This window comes from Pteropus vampyrus, unplaced genomic scaffold (assembly GCF_000151845.1).
Source record: "Pteropus vampyrus isolate Shadow unplaced genomic scaffold, Pvam_2.0 Scaffold65, whole genome shotgun sequence".
In the NCBI taxonomy this organism is placed as follows: domain Eukaryota; kingdom Metazoa; phylum Chordata; class Mammalia; order Chiroptera; family Pteropodidae; genus Pteropus; species Pteropus vampyrus.
The window spans coordinates 1,989,413-2,006,237 of NW_011888846.1; the positions used below are offsets into that span (position 1 = coordinate 1,989,413).

At 34.7% G+C, this 16,825-nt stretch overlaps 1 protein-coding gene across 1 annotated transcript in view; it reads left to right on the forward strand.

Moving 5' to 3' along the window:
* ACBD6 (acyl-CoA binding domain containing 6) overlaps window positions 1-16,825 on the forward strand; it is a 146,360-nt gene that overhangs the window by 78,520 nt on the left and 51,015 nt on the right. The window lies entirely within an intron of this gene.

Genomic DNA, 16,825 nt, shown 5'->3' on the forward strand with positions numbered 1-16,825 from the left:
TGAGATTATGATTTCTACCTAGGTTTAAGTACTCATTTATCCAGAAGAAGTAAACATAATAATTTAAGAAAACTGTCTATCACATTTATAAAGAAGTACTTTAAAATGTACAAAGCATTATCTTACAACTCATTCATTCAACAAATATTGGTATTATTGCCGTTAGTGTTATCTTTATTTCCACTCCCTACGTGAGGAAACTGATCAGGCCAAAATAAGTCTTTGGGCTAGAACACAGCAGATCCCAGAGGTAAGACTCAGGATTTCTGATTTCGAAAAGTCTCTTGCTTTTCCCATAGAGCATTTTACATCATTCTTAGGCTAATTAACCACAATTTTACATATTACTTTGTCTTTCTTAAAACGTAACGTCTTTTATATGGCCCCACAACTGGATTAACAAATTAATTTATCTTTTTCTGTGTTTTTAGGGCAGAGCTCTACTCCACTGGGCATGTGATCGAGGACATAAGGAACTAGTCACGGTCTTGTTGCAGTATAGAGCTGATATTAACTGTCAGGTAAGAGTGATAACGAGGGAGCATTTTTAAAACTTTGAGGTTACATCCACCGTATTAACCATTGTAAAAGGTACAGTTCAGTGGCATTAACACATTGAACAGTGTTACACAGTCATCACCACTGTCTTGTTCATCACCCCCGAAAGAAAGCTTGTCCCAGTTAAGCAGTCACTATTATATCCCTTCAGCGTATTTCTGGGCTGCTCTTCTATGCCATTGTTGTGTTTTTCCATTCATTTATTTGTGCTGTGCTTTTTTAAGTGGCTTAAAATATGTTTTATAGCTTCAAAATATGTTTTAATATCTTTTAGGATAGATTCCTTCCCTACTTACAGAGTTTTTCCTGTTATTTTTGCTTGTTTATTTTTCTGTGCGAACTTTGAAATCATCTTTCGAACCCTTGCTTCCCCCAAGCGCCACCACCACCACTAAGTTAAAAAACAAACAAACAAACAAACAAACAAACAAAAAAAGAACTGTTGATGCACTCATGTCCTTCGTTTGGTTTGGATTGTTAGGGAATATTTTGGAAGGAAATGTCCCCAGGTGAGGCACAGCCTGAGGTTTTTGCCTGTGGGTTTCATGTAGGGGTGGAGGTAGGGTAAGTAATATAAGCCAAACAATCCAAAAATTGCCCTGTGTGACTTTATAGAACATTCTTTACTGAACATCAACTTTAATGCAAAGTAAAAGTCCCATGTAGATTTTTAGGATGGACCGTTAGGACGATATGCCAGGCCAGTGTTTTCGTTGTTCCCTTTGTATTCACCTGACCACTCCGTATGGACCATTGCCTGGATCCTCCTTTGTCGTTGACAGTTCTCATACATGCGATCCAGCCTCAGTTAGGGAATGCTTCTGGCTTTGTCAGTTTGGGCCGCTAACACGCTTCCAAGTCAGAGGGCTTTCGGAGATTAGTTCTCAGCAAAGCTTTCCTCTTGTAATTTCTTCTTTGATTTCATTACTGAAAACTCTTTTAAAATATAGACAATACAAACATAATAAATGGAAGGAAAGGTTCATCTCCCTTATGACTCAGTCTTTCATAAACAACATTATTATTGACTGGCCAATTGGTTGCCAAAAAAGAAAATCAATTTTATTAGAAGTATTTGCTCGGCCACAGATCTTGGTTACTAAACCAGCAGAGACAGGCTGATGTTATCAACTATCTGAGGACTAATTTTTACCATTAGCCTGAAATGGAGTAGTAATTAGACGTACGTCACAGTCTGCTCTGTTTTCATGTCATTTTTACCCTTCAGTATATCTGTTAGATACTTTTATTGCACTGCAGTTTCTACATTCTGTGACTCTGATGGAATTGGAACTTTGGGTTTTATTTCTAAGATCCTTTATAGATTTCATTTGTTACCTAGCAGTATTATGGACACAATTTTGTCTCTTCCTCCGCTTGTTATTAATTTTTAGTTGAACTCTGGAAGCTGGGTCCTTAACCACATTTGAGATTAGGATATGGGTTAAATACACACACCATCCCACAGACCTCTTGAATAACTCTGACCTTTCGAGCCATGGAGAAAAATTGAAACTAATCCCAAAGTATTTGAATGCTAAAGATTTATTGCTAGGTTTTCTCAGATTTATTGTAAAGTAGCATTAAGGAGATTAGCGAGGTAGGGGGAGAAGCAGGAGCATTGGTGGTGTTAGGTGTCTACACTGCATACTGGGCGTTATTAAATTCAAGACGAAAATATTTTATTTGGTGCTGAAATGTTTAAGAACCTTGGGATTTATAAATTACATAAATTCGTGGTTTATAGAATGGCATAGAGCAGCACACCCTCTCAGTGAATGCCTTGATGACCATCTGTGTGTTGTAAAAGATTTCAAAAACATGCGAAAACATAGGATTTAACTAGACTGACTGTAGTGATCATTTCACAATATATGCAAATATCAAATCATTATGTTGTATACTTGAAACTCACATAATGCTATATGTCAGTTATACATCAATTTTTAAAAAGATTACATGTGGAATGAAAGAATAAATGAATGAATCTGGGAAAAAAAAGAAAGAAATTCCATGTACATATATAGTTTAATGAAATAAACAGAAAATAATTTTTAAGAAAGAATGGGGATAATGACAGTTCTAGATTTTACCAAGCTATCGTGAAGCTTAAGATGGTGACAGCAGGCCCTCTCCGTCAAGGCCGTCCTGCCATTCCTGGTCAAATCTACTCTTCCTCCACAAGTCCACATTGCTGCCAGCAGAGCCTTCCAAGACTGCTGCTTATTACGTCACTGACCTGGTCAGCAATCTGTAATGACAGCGCTGCCTACAGGATAACTTCCAGATTCTGTGTGTTTGAATTCAGAGTTCCGCATCATCTGAAAAAACAAACCAACCATGAGAAAAGTATAAAACATTAAATAAAATCACCTGTAATTGTTATGTGGCAGGGGGCCAATATAAAAAAGTTTCTTAGTATTTATTGTGTACCAAGCATTTTATGTGTATTATCTCTTTTAGTCATCACATCAATCCTATAATTCAGGTATATTATTTTCTGCATTTTACTGACAAAGAAACAAGAACTTTGAGAAGTCATAGAGCTACTATTAAGTAACAAAATCTAGATTTGGATGTGCCGTTCTGACCCCAAAGCCCAAGCTCTTAACCTCTTCACTGTAAAATTTGAGTACATTTCATTCTCATCCTTACTTCCTCTACTTACACGTATATAACATCTTAAAGATGTCTAGTAAAACTCACATGACTCAATAACAACAAAAAAACAAACAATCCAATCAAAAAATGGGCAGAGAACCTGAACAGACACTTGTATGTCCCTAGAGGACATACAAATGGCCTACAAACATATGAAAAGATGCTCAACATCGCTAGCTATTAGGGAAATGCAAATCAAAACCACAATGAGATACCATCTCACACTTGTTAGAATAGCTACAATCAACAGGACAAATAATAATGTTGGAGAGGATGCAGAGAAAAAGGAACCCTCATACATGGCTGGCGGAACTGCAAATTGGTACAGCCACTATGGAAAACAGTATGGAGGTTCCTCGAAAAACTAAGAATTGATCTAACATGATCCAGCAATCCCACTGCTGGGTATTTATCCCAAAGACTTGAAAATCCATATCCAAAAAGATATTTGCACACCGATGTTCATAGCAGCATTATTCACGGTGACCAGGACATGGAAGCAACCGAAGTGTCCTACAATAGATGATTGGCTAAAGAAACTATGGCACATATATGCAATGGAATATTACTCAGCTATAAGAAGAGATGAAATACTGCCGTTTGCGACAACATGGATGGACCTCGAGATAATCATGCTGAGCGAAATAAGCCAGACTGAAAAAGTTGAAAATGACACGATATCATTTATATGTGGGATATAAACCAAAAACAACAAATGAACAGGACAAACAGAGACTTAGGGACATGGACTATATATAGACTAGTGGTTACCAGAGGGTAGGGGGTGTGGGCGAAGGGGAGAGGTAGTTGGGGTAAAGGGGATCAATATGGGGGGTAGAGGAAGAATGAAGGGGGTAAAGAGGATCAAATATATGGTAGCTGAAGGAAACTGGACTTTGAGTGGTAAGCAAACAATAGAATATATAGATGTCAAACTATAATGTACACCTGAAAATTATATAATTGTATTAACCAATGTTACCCCAATAAACTTTAAAAAGTTTTAAGTAAATAAATAAGTAAATAAATAAAAGTGGCAGAATCTAAAATAAATAAATAATAAACAAACAAATAAAGATGTCTGGTACAATATTGTACATAGAGTAGTTTTTCTTCCTTATTTAAAATAGTTGAGAGTAGTTTAAAATAGTACAAAAATCTTAAAGATACAACTTAATGCAATATATATTTTTTTATTTTACCACAGCTTTAATGCAAAGTAATATACATATACATATATATGTGGAACTGCCATCTATATCAAAGTAGAACATTTCTAGAATCCCTGGAAGGTTCGTTGTGTTAAGCTACCTCCTGTCAACATCAATCCTCCCACCACCACGCTGAGCTAACTATAACTATTCTTCCGACTTCTCTCACTATCAATTAGTTCTACCTCCTCTTGAAATTCAAATATTTGGAATCACATAATATGGATTCTTTTGAATCAGGCTTATGCTCAACATAACATTGGTAAGAGTCATCCATGTTGTCACATAGATCATTTATTCCTTTATTTTTATTGCTATGCAACATTTCATGATATGCTTTTGCCACAATATCTCCATTCTCCTGTTGATGGACATTCAATTTTTTCTTTCCATTTTTGGATAGAACGAATAAAGTACCTGTGAACATTCTTGAACATGAGCATGAACATGCATTTTCATTTCTCTTGGGTGTATACTAAGGAGTAGAATTGCTGGGTCATACGATAACTCTGTGTTTGAACTTCTGCTTATGATTTTTCAGACTGCGCAGTTTTTACATTTCTGCCAGTAATATATGAGAGTTTCTGTTTCTCCACATCTTTATCAACATGACTGTCTTTTGATTATAGCCATCCTCCTGTATCTCATGTTATCTCATCGTGGTTTTGGTTTTCATCTCCTTGATGGTTAGTGATGTTGAGCATCGTTTTATGTTATTGGCCATTTTTGTATGTTCTTTGGGGAAATGTCTATTCAGATCCTGTACTCATTTTTTTTTTTAATTGGGTGGGGGATAAAAAGACCATGGAAAGCATAGTAAGGTTCTTAGTAAGGCAAAATCTGTTGTGGGTTGTAATGAACTCAGAGCTACCCTTTTGAGGCAAATCATCATTTATGACTCATGTTGCCATTCTCTCACATGTCTGAGGTATTAACATGGGTGAAATCAGCTTTGGAAGGGCCAAAAAGGGTGAACTCTAAGGAAAAATATGTCATGACAGAAACCTGAAGGGTGTGAGGACAAGGGAGTAGCTTGGGGGCTTTGCTTAGGTGAGGGCGTTAGTAGTGGAATAAATGAGATGACTGAGAATTGGAGCTTTTTGGCATTTTTCTTGTAATCTGTTTCTTCTGGCACCACCTTGGTGGGAGAATGAGAACGCTGCCTGCTACTATTGGGCAGGAGGGCAAATGGCAAAGCCAGTAAATAGTAGTGTGTTACGCACACACAGAAATACCTAGATCAGCCATTAAAAAAAACCTATACAAAGACATTTAGTGACAAACAGTATAGATAAGTTAATACTTATGCAAATTCACCAGTGAGGTCCACCTAACCTAGAAGACTTTAAATTACAGATTTAATTTCTTTAACTGTTACAAGACTGTTCACATTTTCTTTGTTTTTCTTCTGTCAGTTTTAATGAGCTGGGTTTTTTAAGGAACTTGTCCATTTCTTCTTAAGTTGTAAAATATTGACCTGCTGTCATTTTAGTGTCTCTGGAGTGTGTAAAATTTTTCTGATATTGCTAATTTCTTTTTTACTGATTATTCTTGCTAAGGGTTCATCAACTTTATTAATCTTTTCAAAGAACGAGCTTTTAGCTTTTGTTGGTTGTCTCTATTGTACGTTTGGTGTCTGTGTCATTGATTTCTGCTCTTTATTATTTCCCTCTACTTTCTTGGATTTAATTTGCTGTTATTCTTCTGGCTTCTTGAAATGGAAGCCTGGATCATTGATTTTCAACTATTCTTTTCTAATAGTTGTACTTAGAGGTATAAATTTCTCTTTATGTAATACTTTAAATGCATTTAGCAGATTTTGATATATTTCATTATCCTGTAGTCAAAATATTTTTCAATTTCAACTGTGATTTTCTTTGAATCTTGGGTTATCCAGATGTGTGTTGTTTAATTGCCAACATTTGGGGATTTTATAGTTCTCTTTCTGTATTCATTTTTAGTTCGATCCTGTTATGATGAGAGAACATAGTCTGGAGAGTTTTAGCATTTTGAAATTAACACTTGCTTTTTGGCCCATCATGTGATGTATTTTAGGGAACGTTGCGTATTCACTTGAAAAGCCCGTGTATTTTGTAGTCGTTTGGTGTAGTCTCCTACAAATATTATTTAAGTTAGGTTGTTAATGGTGTTAGTCAAATGTTCTATATTTTTACTGATTTTTTTGTTGTCTGTTTCTCAGTTACTAAGAGAATTGTGTTAAAATCTCCAATTATTTATATCTGCTTTTCCTTTTAGATACGTTCATTTTTATATACCTTGAAACTGATATTAGATATAAATTTAAGATTGTTTTATCCTTTTATCACTGAAAAATGACCATTTAAAAATATATTAATTTTTCTTGCCTTAGTGTGCTTCATTCAGTATTATGTAATGACATCAGCTTTCTTTTGGCTAGTGTTCGCCTTGCATATTTTTTCTATCCTGTCTTAGTCTGCTTGGGCTGTCATAACAAAATATCATAGACTGGGTAGCTTAAACAACAGACATTTTCTCGTAGCTCTGGAGGCTTCTAGTCCAAGAGCAAGATGCTGGCAGGTTTGGTTTCTGATGAGACCTGTCAGTGGCTTACAGGTAGCTGCTTTCTCACTGTGTCCTCATGTGGCCTTTCCTGTGTGCACTTGTTTGGGGGTGGTAGGGGGAGAGGGAGAGGCATTGCCGGTGTCTCTTCTTCTTCCTACAGGACACCAGCTCTGTCAGGTAAGAGCCCTACTTTTATGACCTCACTTAACCTTAATTACCTCCTTAAAGGTCCTGTCTCCAAATACAGAGTCACACTAGGGGTTAGGGCTTCCACATATGAATTTAGAGGATGGGACACAATTCAGTCTGTTAACACTATGTCTTTATATTTAAAAGTGTGTTTCTTATAAATAGCATGTAGTTGGGTCTTGGTTTTTATCGAACCTGATAATCTTTGTCTTTTAATTGCAGTGTTGAATTTGTTTACATTTAAGGTGACTACTACCATCTTTCTACTTCTTTTCCATTTAACGCAGCTGCTTTTTGTTTCTCTGTTTTCCTTTCCCAACTTATTTTGTATTTACCAATTTTTATCATTTCATTTTACCTTCTTTATTGGCATATGTTATTCCTTTTAGAATCATTCTTGTAGTGGTTATGATAGGAATTACAAAATAGTCCCTTATTACAGTATACCTTAAATTAATACTTTTGCTGTATCCAGAACGGTGTAAAAATTTTTCAATAAATGATTCTGTTAATTTTTTTTCCTGCTTCTGTTGCCACATTTGTGATATATTTTTACTTCTATTTTTGCTACATATCTTATAATATACTGTCATCTTTATTCACATATTTACTCATGCTCTTCTATTCCTTCTTACACTTTCCTGATTCTGTCTGGTATCATTTTTCTTTTGCCTAAGGAACTTAATTAGGTATTTCTTATAGTATTGACTTCTAGTGATAAATCATCTCAGCTTTAGTTGGTTGAGTATGTCTGTTTCACTCATAGTTTAGAAAGATCATTTTGCTTGATAGAGAATTCTATGTTGGCTGGTTTATTCTTTCTGCCCTTTCAAGCTATCATCCCATTGTCTTCTAGCTCTCATATTTTCTTTTAAGAAGTTAGCTGTTATTCTTACTGTTGTTCCTCTAAAGATCGTGTGTCTTTTTCTCTGACTGCATTTAAGATTTTCCCTATATATTTTATTCTCCAGCAGTGAGTAGATGTTTGTTTTTTGTGTGTGTGTTTTTTTAACTCTGCCTGGGGACCACTCAAACTTTTGAAATAGCTTTCATTGCTTTTGCGTACTTTTTAGTTATGATTTCTGCTCCATTTTATTGTCATCTGGAATTAGTTTTTCATATATTAGACCATTTGAAAGTATTGTATATGTCATATACTCTGTTTTATTGTTTTTGTTTGTTTTATATTGCCATTTAGTTCTCTTTGTGCTTCGGTTTGGTTAATTTTTGTGGACCCATCTTTGTCATCGCTCATCTTATCTTCTGTTACACCTTTGCATTGAGTTCTTAATTACAGACATAGTAATTTTTTCAATTCTACACCATTTAATTACTCTGTTCTCTTTTTCTGTTGAAAACGTCTATCTTTTTCTTTATTTTCTTTCACATATTTGTAATGATCATTTTAACATTCTTGTCTCTTAATTCAAATAGCTGAATTATCTTTGATGCTGCTGCTTTTGACTGTTTTATCTTTTGTTCATCTATCACAATTTCCTACTTGTTCACATCGCAATTAAAAAATTTTTTTTGTTTAGAAACAGTTTCACATTTATGCACACAATAAGAATATGTTTGAACCATAAACCTTGAACTAGAAGAATATTTTGCCAACTTTATGCCCTATCACCCCTATGTAAACAAGGACATTCTATTGGATAATCACAATTCAACCATTATAATCAGGATATTATCACTGATATGTTACTACTATCTAACCTTTATATATCATTCAAGTTTTGCCAGTTGGCCTTATGTCTTTTATAGCAAAAAAAAAATCAGTTTAGATTCACACATTGCACTTAGTTATCATGTCTGAAAGAACCTAAAGGAAACTAAAGATCTCAGAAATGGTTACACAGTTTCTCCTTGACTGTTATGACTTTGATACCTCCAAAGATTATCGACCAGTTATTTTATAGAATGTTTCTCAAGTTGAGTTTGTCTGATGTTTCTTCCAATTGTGTTTATGTTATGCATCCTTAGCAGGGATATAAAAGTGGTACTCCATTCTCATTGGAACCTATCTTATGGCACATACCTTCAGTTTGCTCCATTGCTGATGTTTATTTTCATCACTTGGTTTTAAGGTGGTGTCTACCAGGATTCTTCACAGTAAAATTACTTTTGTCCCTTTACGTAATTCATTACTATTTTGTGGGGAGATATTGGAGATTGTGTAAATATCCTGTCTTCATCAAAATTTCAATTTATGCTTTTATATACATCAGTGTAGATTCATAGTTCCTTATTTTATTGTGTTATAATGCATTGTTATCATTATTTAACTTCATGCTCAAATTATTTCAAATTTGGCCAAAGGGATCCACTGCAATCTGGCTTGTTTCCTTTTGGTGTGTGCCTATAATTCTTTAAGAACTTTCATACTTTCTGGCGTAACAAGAACTTTCAAGTTAGCTTTAAACTTTTCCCTTTCCCCACCTTGGAAACAGTAGTTTCTCCAGAGGGCTCTGGTTCGGTTTACTAGAAAATGATATTTGGAAACTAAGATCTGAATACTGGGCATGCTCATTGCTGTTGGGCTGTCAGTCTTTACAGATCCATTCACATATGTACATATACACAGACATATACCCATTTATATCTATGTTCATTTTTCTGTGTGCGTGTGTACCATTAGTTTGCTCAAACCACTTCTCTGGAGGTGCCCTCCTCACTCCTTTGGTCTCCGACACCATGAGTCAGGTCTCTTTCCCATGTGAGTGCCTTCCTCCTCAGCATCCAATATGTCCTTTTATGGCAATGTCTCCATCACTCCTCTTGGTCTCTTGCAGTTTGTACTGGGTTAGCTTTCTGTGTGGACATCGTCCTCATCCTGCATGAGCTCTGACACCTCACTCCAGGTGGATACCCTCCTCATCTCAGTTAGGTGCAAATACTCTGTTCTGGACCATTACAGCTCTCCTCTACCCCTCCACTGCCCCAAAGACACCTTCCTCACTCAGCTTTACCTTATGGATTTAAAACTGAACTGTTCAAGAAAAGAAGAAGGGCTGTCTCTTGTTATTTTTAAAGGTATGTTGCACATTATGTATAAAGGATCATAGAGAGTGAAGTCAGTGTTATTTTCCCCAAGAGAGGGCGTCCCTTCTCTGTCAGGTATATAGGTTGAGGGACCGATCATCTCAGGCTAGTGAGAAATTGAGTTGGGTCTGGGTGGTAGCTTTAGTTGGCCCTAGTCAACCTCTGCTTTCCTCTATAACCTGGGAGAGACTCATTAGGACTTTTGCTTGTGAGCCTATAAGCCTCTGCCACCTGCCCTGAGGAACTGGTAAAGGTCCAGTCTGATTCTTTTCTGCTTTGAGCTTTGTTCTCCAGCTTCCTGCCTCACGCTGCTCCTAATTTCGGCCAATACATTCAGACGAGATTTGTTGTTTGAGGCAGGCCCTCTTCCTCAAGCAGGACTTTGTCTTTCAAATACTGCAAAATAATGAAAGAGTCCTGGGTGCTTTTTTAGAAACTCTGGCTTCCCACACAGCCTCTGAATTCAGAAAATAAATCATGTAGGAGAACAGAACTTTGTGTTTGGGACTTCTGAAATTTTTGAAATGTTGAGCCAATACCACACAACCTCCAAAAGTTTTGCTGATCTTATTTCCCCCAGTAACATCATTCTATTTCAGCCATTCGTAATCCTCAGCCTGTGCACAGAATCAGCAAATGCCTCAGCAAAGAAAGTAGGAGAGAGCTTGCTCTCCTTCAAAGAGCTCTCTGGTTTAGTTCACTCAATCTTTTTTGCTTCCATGACTCTCAGATGTCTTTATAAGTACATTTTTTCAGTTTACCCAACTTTATCGTTGTAGTGTTGGGAAAGTTAGTCTCTTGTATCTTCTTCCAGTCTACCTAAACCAGATACCAGCCATATATATAGTTTTTGTACTTCTTTTTCAATATTATATAGTGACTATGTGTTCCTGTCATTCAGAATTTTTCAAAAGGTTTTTTTTATTTTTATTCATTCATTCATTCATTCATTCATTCATTTTATATATAGCTTATCTAATCGAAGCCTTATATCCCTGGCAATAGCGGAGTACATGGTATAGACTAGAATATATGAGAAACCATAAGATAAATCGAGTGCACTTTCCAGAGTATCCATTTTCCTCTGAAAATCATTTGATACATAAACACACATAGATATGTCATTGTGGGCTAGGACATAACATGCACACAAATTACTTAGATAAAACCAGACTTCAATGAAATTTCATGTTTTCAGCAAGGCCATGTAGTCACTTAAGATGTTCTTCAGTTTTTCTTGTTTTTCAGCAACTTTTCTCCCAAGAGGAAGTCGTTTTGGTTTTAGATTTATCTTTCTTCCCTTTTTTTCAGTATTCAGATATATATCACTAAGTATCTCCTTTTCTAAATTTAGAAAGCGTGTATTGATCTCTCTTTTTTGTCTGCCTTTAATATATCCTCCCTAGGAACTGGAAAAGGCTCCTCCCTTTACTGCCTTTTCTTCATTGTATATGTGGACACCGTTCTTGGGCATGCAGTATTAAAATAAGTATTTAAATTAGACTGAAAAGGTTAGCTGTTTTAAAAAATAGAATATGCTATCATAGAATAAATGTCATTGGAATATATCTTTTTTATAATGTCACTGTTTCTTGGTTCCCTCAGCAGATAGAGCTAGGGAATTTATGTCTGTATACTACCTCATACATATACTTACACTATATTTTTGTGTCTATCTGTGTATGTATTGAATAGAATGTCTTTATACTGATACCTTCTATTGAAATCCAACGCCAAAGGGTTTAGTTTAGCCTTTCTTTCTTTGTAACTTTTTTCCTCCGGTGATGAAAAACTCAGCTCTCACTCAACTCTAGTGTACACAGAGTAGTTTCAGAATTGCTAACCTCTGTGAAACACACTTACTGACTAGATTAAAACATTTATGTATAGTTCATCTTATCATTAGCATTTCAATATCCGGTCAAGGTACTGTTTTCCGAAATTATTTAGGTTACTTCTTTTCTTCCTTATCCCCATTAGTATGATTATATTATTCAAGTCAGGTTAATTCATCAGTGTTTGTATACCATTTTAGATTTGCCTCACATACTGATTGGCTTTAACTTTTATTTATTTTGGGGTGATGTAAAACATTACTATGGCTCTAAGAGTCAAAGCTATTTCCCCCTCCCCTTCTTTACTTACTTTCTCACCTACTCTGTATAGATAACCAGTCTGTCCTGTTTCTGGCTTATCCTTCCACATCTCTTTTGCATGAATGAGCAGGTAAATGTACATTTTCATATATCTTCTTCTAATTTATATGAAAGATAGTATACTATAGACACTTTTTTGCACTTCATTTCTTTCAGCTAACAGTGTGTCTTAGATATTACTTCATATCATTTCACAGAGACTTTCCACCCTTTTTCACAGCTGCATACTACTCCCTTGTGTGGCTGTGCCATAGTTTATTCAACCACTCTCCTATCTATGGGCATTTAGGTCATTTCTAGTATTTTGCAGTTACAAACACTGTTGTAACTAATAACCGTGTGCATATGTATTTTCATATTATTAGATATGAACGTTCAGGACAGATTCCTAAAAGTAGAATTACTGAGTCAAAAGGTATGTGCATATGTAGCTTTTTTAGGTATCAACAAATTTCCTGCAGAAGGATTGTACCAAATTGCATTCCCACCAGCAACATATGAGATGCCTTTTTCCTTACAATCTAGTCAATATAGTATGCTGTGATAGTTAAAAATTTTTGCCAATCTGGTAGAGAAGTGGTATCTCAGGTTTGTTTTAGTTTGCATTTGTGAGTTTTTACACTTTTTTATAGGTTCGAGGATCATTTTTATTTCTTTTTTGATGTGAATTATTCACATTTTTCTGTTGTGTTTTGGCCTGTCATACCTCAGTTTTTAAGAGTTCTTTGTAAGGGATGTTTGCCCTTCGTGGTATATGTTGCAGATATTTCCCCCCAGTTTTTCAGTTGTCTTTTGACTGTGTTTATGGTATCTTTTGTCATTTAAATTTTTATTTTTATGTAGTCAAATTTATTACTTTGTTTTTATTGCCTCTGGATTTTAAGTCATGGTTAAAAGCTTTTTCATACACTAAGGTTAAAGAGGAATTTACCCACGTTTTTCTTCTAGTACTTGTATGGTTTTATATTTTATATTTAGGTCCCTAAATGTATGGTGTTAGATATGGACCTATTTTGTCTTTTTCCAAATGGTTTCTCAGTTGTCCCAGAGTCATTTATTTGGAAATCCATTCCCAGTGATTTGAGATGCCACCTTTGTCATATATGTAATTTCCACATGTGTTTGGATCCAGTTCTGGACTTCATAGTCTATTCAGCTGGTCTCTTTGTCAATCTGTGTAATAATACATTATTTAATAAAGTGGCTTTAAAGTTAAGTATTAATGTCTAGAACGGCTATTTCTCAACCTCATAGTTTCTTTTTAAATGTTTTTTTACTGGCTATTTTGAGTGTTTGTTTGCTTTATATGAACTTTAATATCAATTTGTATAACTTCATAAAATAACTTGTTGGTATTTTTATTGGAAAGGCATTAAATTTATAAATTAGGTAGAACTATCATATTCATAATACTGTGTCATTCTGTCCAAGTAAAGGAGGTGTCTTTCCATTTGATCAGATCTACTTTTGTGTCTTTCAGGAGTATTTAAAATTTTTCTACATATAGATTTGTACATTGCTTGTTAAATTCTTAAATATTAAATATTCTTTGTTGCTATAAATTGTTTACTATTTATATGTTTTTCAAATAATATTTGAGATTTTTAGATCTCTAATTTCTTTTCTGTAGTTCCCATACCATTTACATGATAAGTCATTGTCTACATTTCAACTATTTGGACTGTAAGCTAAGGCTTATGTTAAATTTTCCTGTTTTCCTTCACAAATTGTCCTCTTGACCCTAATTAAGGGGTCATTTGGAAAGTTTGGGTTAATGTGTTAAATCACCTGTATGATTTGCTAGAGAATTGCTTTAATTCCACTTAAGAATACGCAATTAATGAAAGTCAGGTGTAAAAACAGAGGCTCTTTGCCAAAACACAATACATTTTGTCATTTGATCATTTTTTCCTGCTGAGTCGATCATTATGAAAATAGCCTTCAAATTATTTCTTTAATCCTTGATTGTCTCACGTTGTAAAGAGTCCAGTCCTCATACCAGTTTTACTATCTTCCTCGATTAGTAATATGTTTTGGGTGCTGAGGAAGAAATGTTTACTAGTACTTGAGCTTAGAACCTTTCCATGGGAAAATATAAAACTTTTCTCTGAAATGAATGAAGTTTTGCATAATCTAAAGAACCCAAGTGAGTGTGTATGAGGTGATGAAGGGAAGTGGGGGAATGGAGATTAAATCCAATAGCTCTACTTTTAAAAATTATCATTGTTTTATTTTGCATTATAGGAACATTTCCATATATACCTATTTCTTTCCTATAAGATTATTTGATAAGAACACTTCCAATTGTAAAGGCTCGATAAATCACCAAGTTATAATATTATGGCATATCTTTTTACCCCGAGGACGTGCCTTCTGAATATGCATGGAATACTTGGCATTTTGAGGACAGAGTTTGATTTTGTATTGCTTTTAACGTTGAAATTACTACTACATTTAGGCATGCTAGTTAAATTTTTTTCTTTATATTCCCTAGAGCCAATCAAAACTCAACATTTTAATAATCAAAGAAGTAGAAGGATTTTTAATTTGTCAAAAACATCAGTTGATAATGTAAATGGTTTTTAGAATTTTTTTATACTTTCTAAAAACCTTACAGTTTCGGTATCAAATACCAAATACTATGATATTCTTTACATTTAAAAATTTTTTTTATCTTTAAGGGTTAAGTCATAAAGTTAGAATAGTCCATTTAGCAAATCTTGATCTAACTCATTATTGTCGATATCAATAAGATTCACAATTCTCTTTGGCCAATATGTAATCTGTCCCTGGGTTAAAAAGTAAATATATTTGCACATTTTTGTGCTTTGCACACTCAGATATTACCTTCTCAGTGACATTCTGATTCATCTGGTTTTAATGAATTGACCAACTATAGGAAAAGTACATTTAGCTAAAGACTAATATTTTTCCTGGATGATGGTATGTTTTCTGAGGCTTTGAGATTATTAAATGTTTTAAGTTACATTTTTTGCTAATGATTGTCTGGATGAGTTACTCTCTAATGAACCCCTAAAATAGCAGCAAAATGCCAAAATGGCAAGTAGTCCTTTGATTTTTCTATGCAAAGAACATGTTTAGAGAGCTGAAATAAAGGGAAATTCCAATGAAGGAAAAGAAAAAGTAAATGAGGTAATCAAAGTCAGAGAAATTGATATTGGCAGGTTCTGAATGATGTTCCTAGATGAGCAATCTTTCAAAATACTCCTTGTACATAGCTGCTATTCCTTTATTTATTATTAAAATAACATGATCCATGAGGAGCTTAGGGTGACTCCCGGCCTAGCTCATTCTAATTAATCCAGTCAGGGAGAGCAGTAGGGTAAGTGGAGCAGTCTATCGGATTGAAATTCATAACTTAATTGAGGTCAAAGTCCCGGTCTGGGAGAACAAAAGTCTTTTGCTAGGACCAGGCAGATCAATAGCAATAAATATCTGGCTTGGATACAAGTAGCTTATAGTGACAGATTATCTGACAATGGCCAGAGGTCTTGGTTCTGTTGAGGGCAGTCTTGAGCATGCCATGGTTCTTGCTGATGTTCGATCCTTACCCGTGACACTTAGGAAGAAGTGATACTCTCGAAAACTCTTGAAAGTCTTTTGGAGGCACTGTGTGTGGAACTCCAGTTGCTTCTATTTGTTATTATCAAATGAACATTCTCTAATGATACTTTTTTTAATGTCAGAAGAGTTTCTATCATCAGATCCAAAAGATTCGCAAAGTTGATTAATCCTGAGAGCTAACTTTCTCATTAATAATTCAAAAAGAGTGTATAGAATTGCTTTGGGGGAGGAACATAACACAAGAGCATGTTGTCTTGATTTGTATGTAGTTGTAACATTAAGAGGACCACATTACACTAACATTAAAGAGTTTGTGTTAAGTCTTTTAAGTGTGATAATGGGATTGTGGAAATTTTCCTTGTTTTAGGTGCACACTGATATATTAAGGGACAAAATGTCTTAATGTCTATAATTTCTTTAACCTACTTCAACAAAAAAGAAAAAGAAAGAGAAAAAGAAAGAAAATATGGCAAAATGTTATCAATTGTTAAATATAAGAAACAGAGCTCCCTTTCTATGTATATAAATATTTCCATTAATAAAGTAACAACAAAAAAGAACTGTGTAATATAAACCATTAGGCCCACGTGTTACTAGGAACGGTTTCCCTCTGTCCCATCCTGTTCATACTTTTAATTTCTACTTAGTTGTTAAAAGCTCGACTGTTATTTTTATGCATTATATTATTGTTTATCCATAATAATAATTAATTAGTACAAAACTTTGACATTCTGTTCATCATTTAATAATATTATTACTCAACTACCATCTGACTGTGGGAAAGGAACTCTAGAGATTTGCAGTTGTTGGTCTTGTATAGTATATATGCAAGAGAGCTTCATAGTATGTATTCCATTTCCTCTGACACTTCTGAAG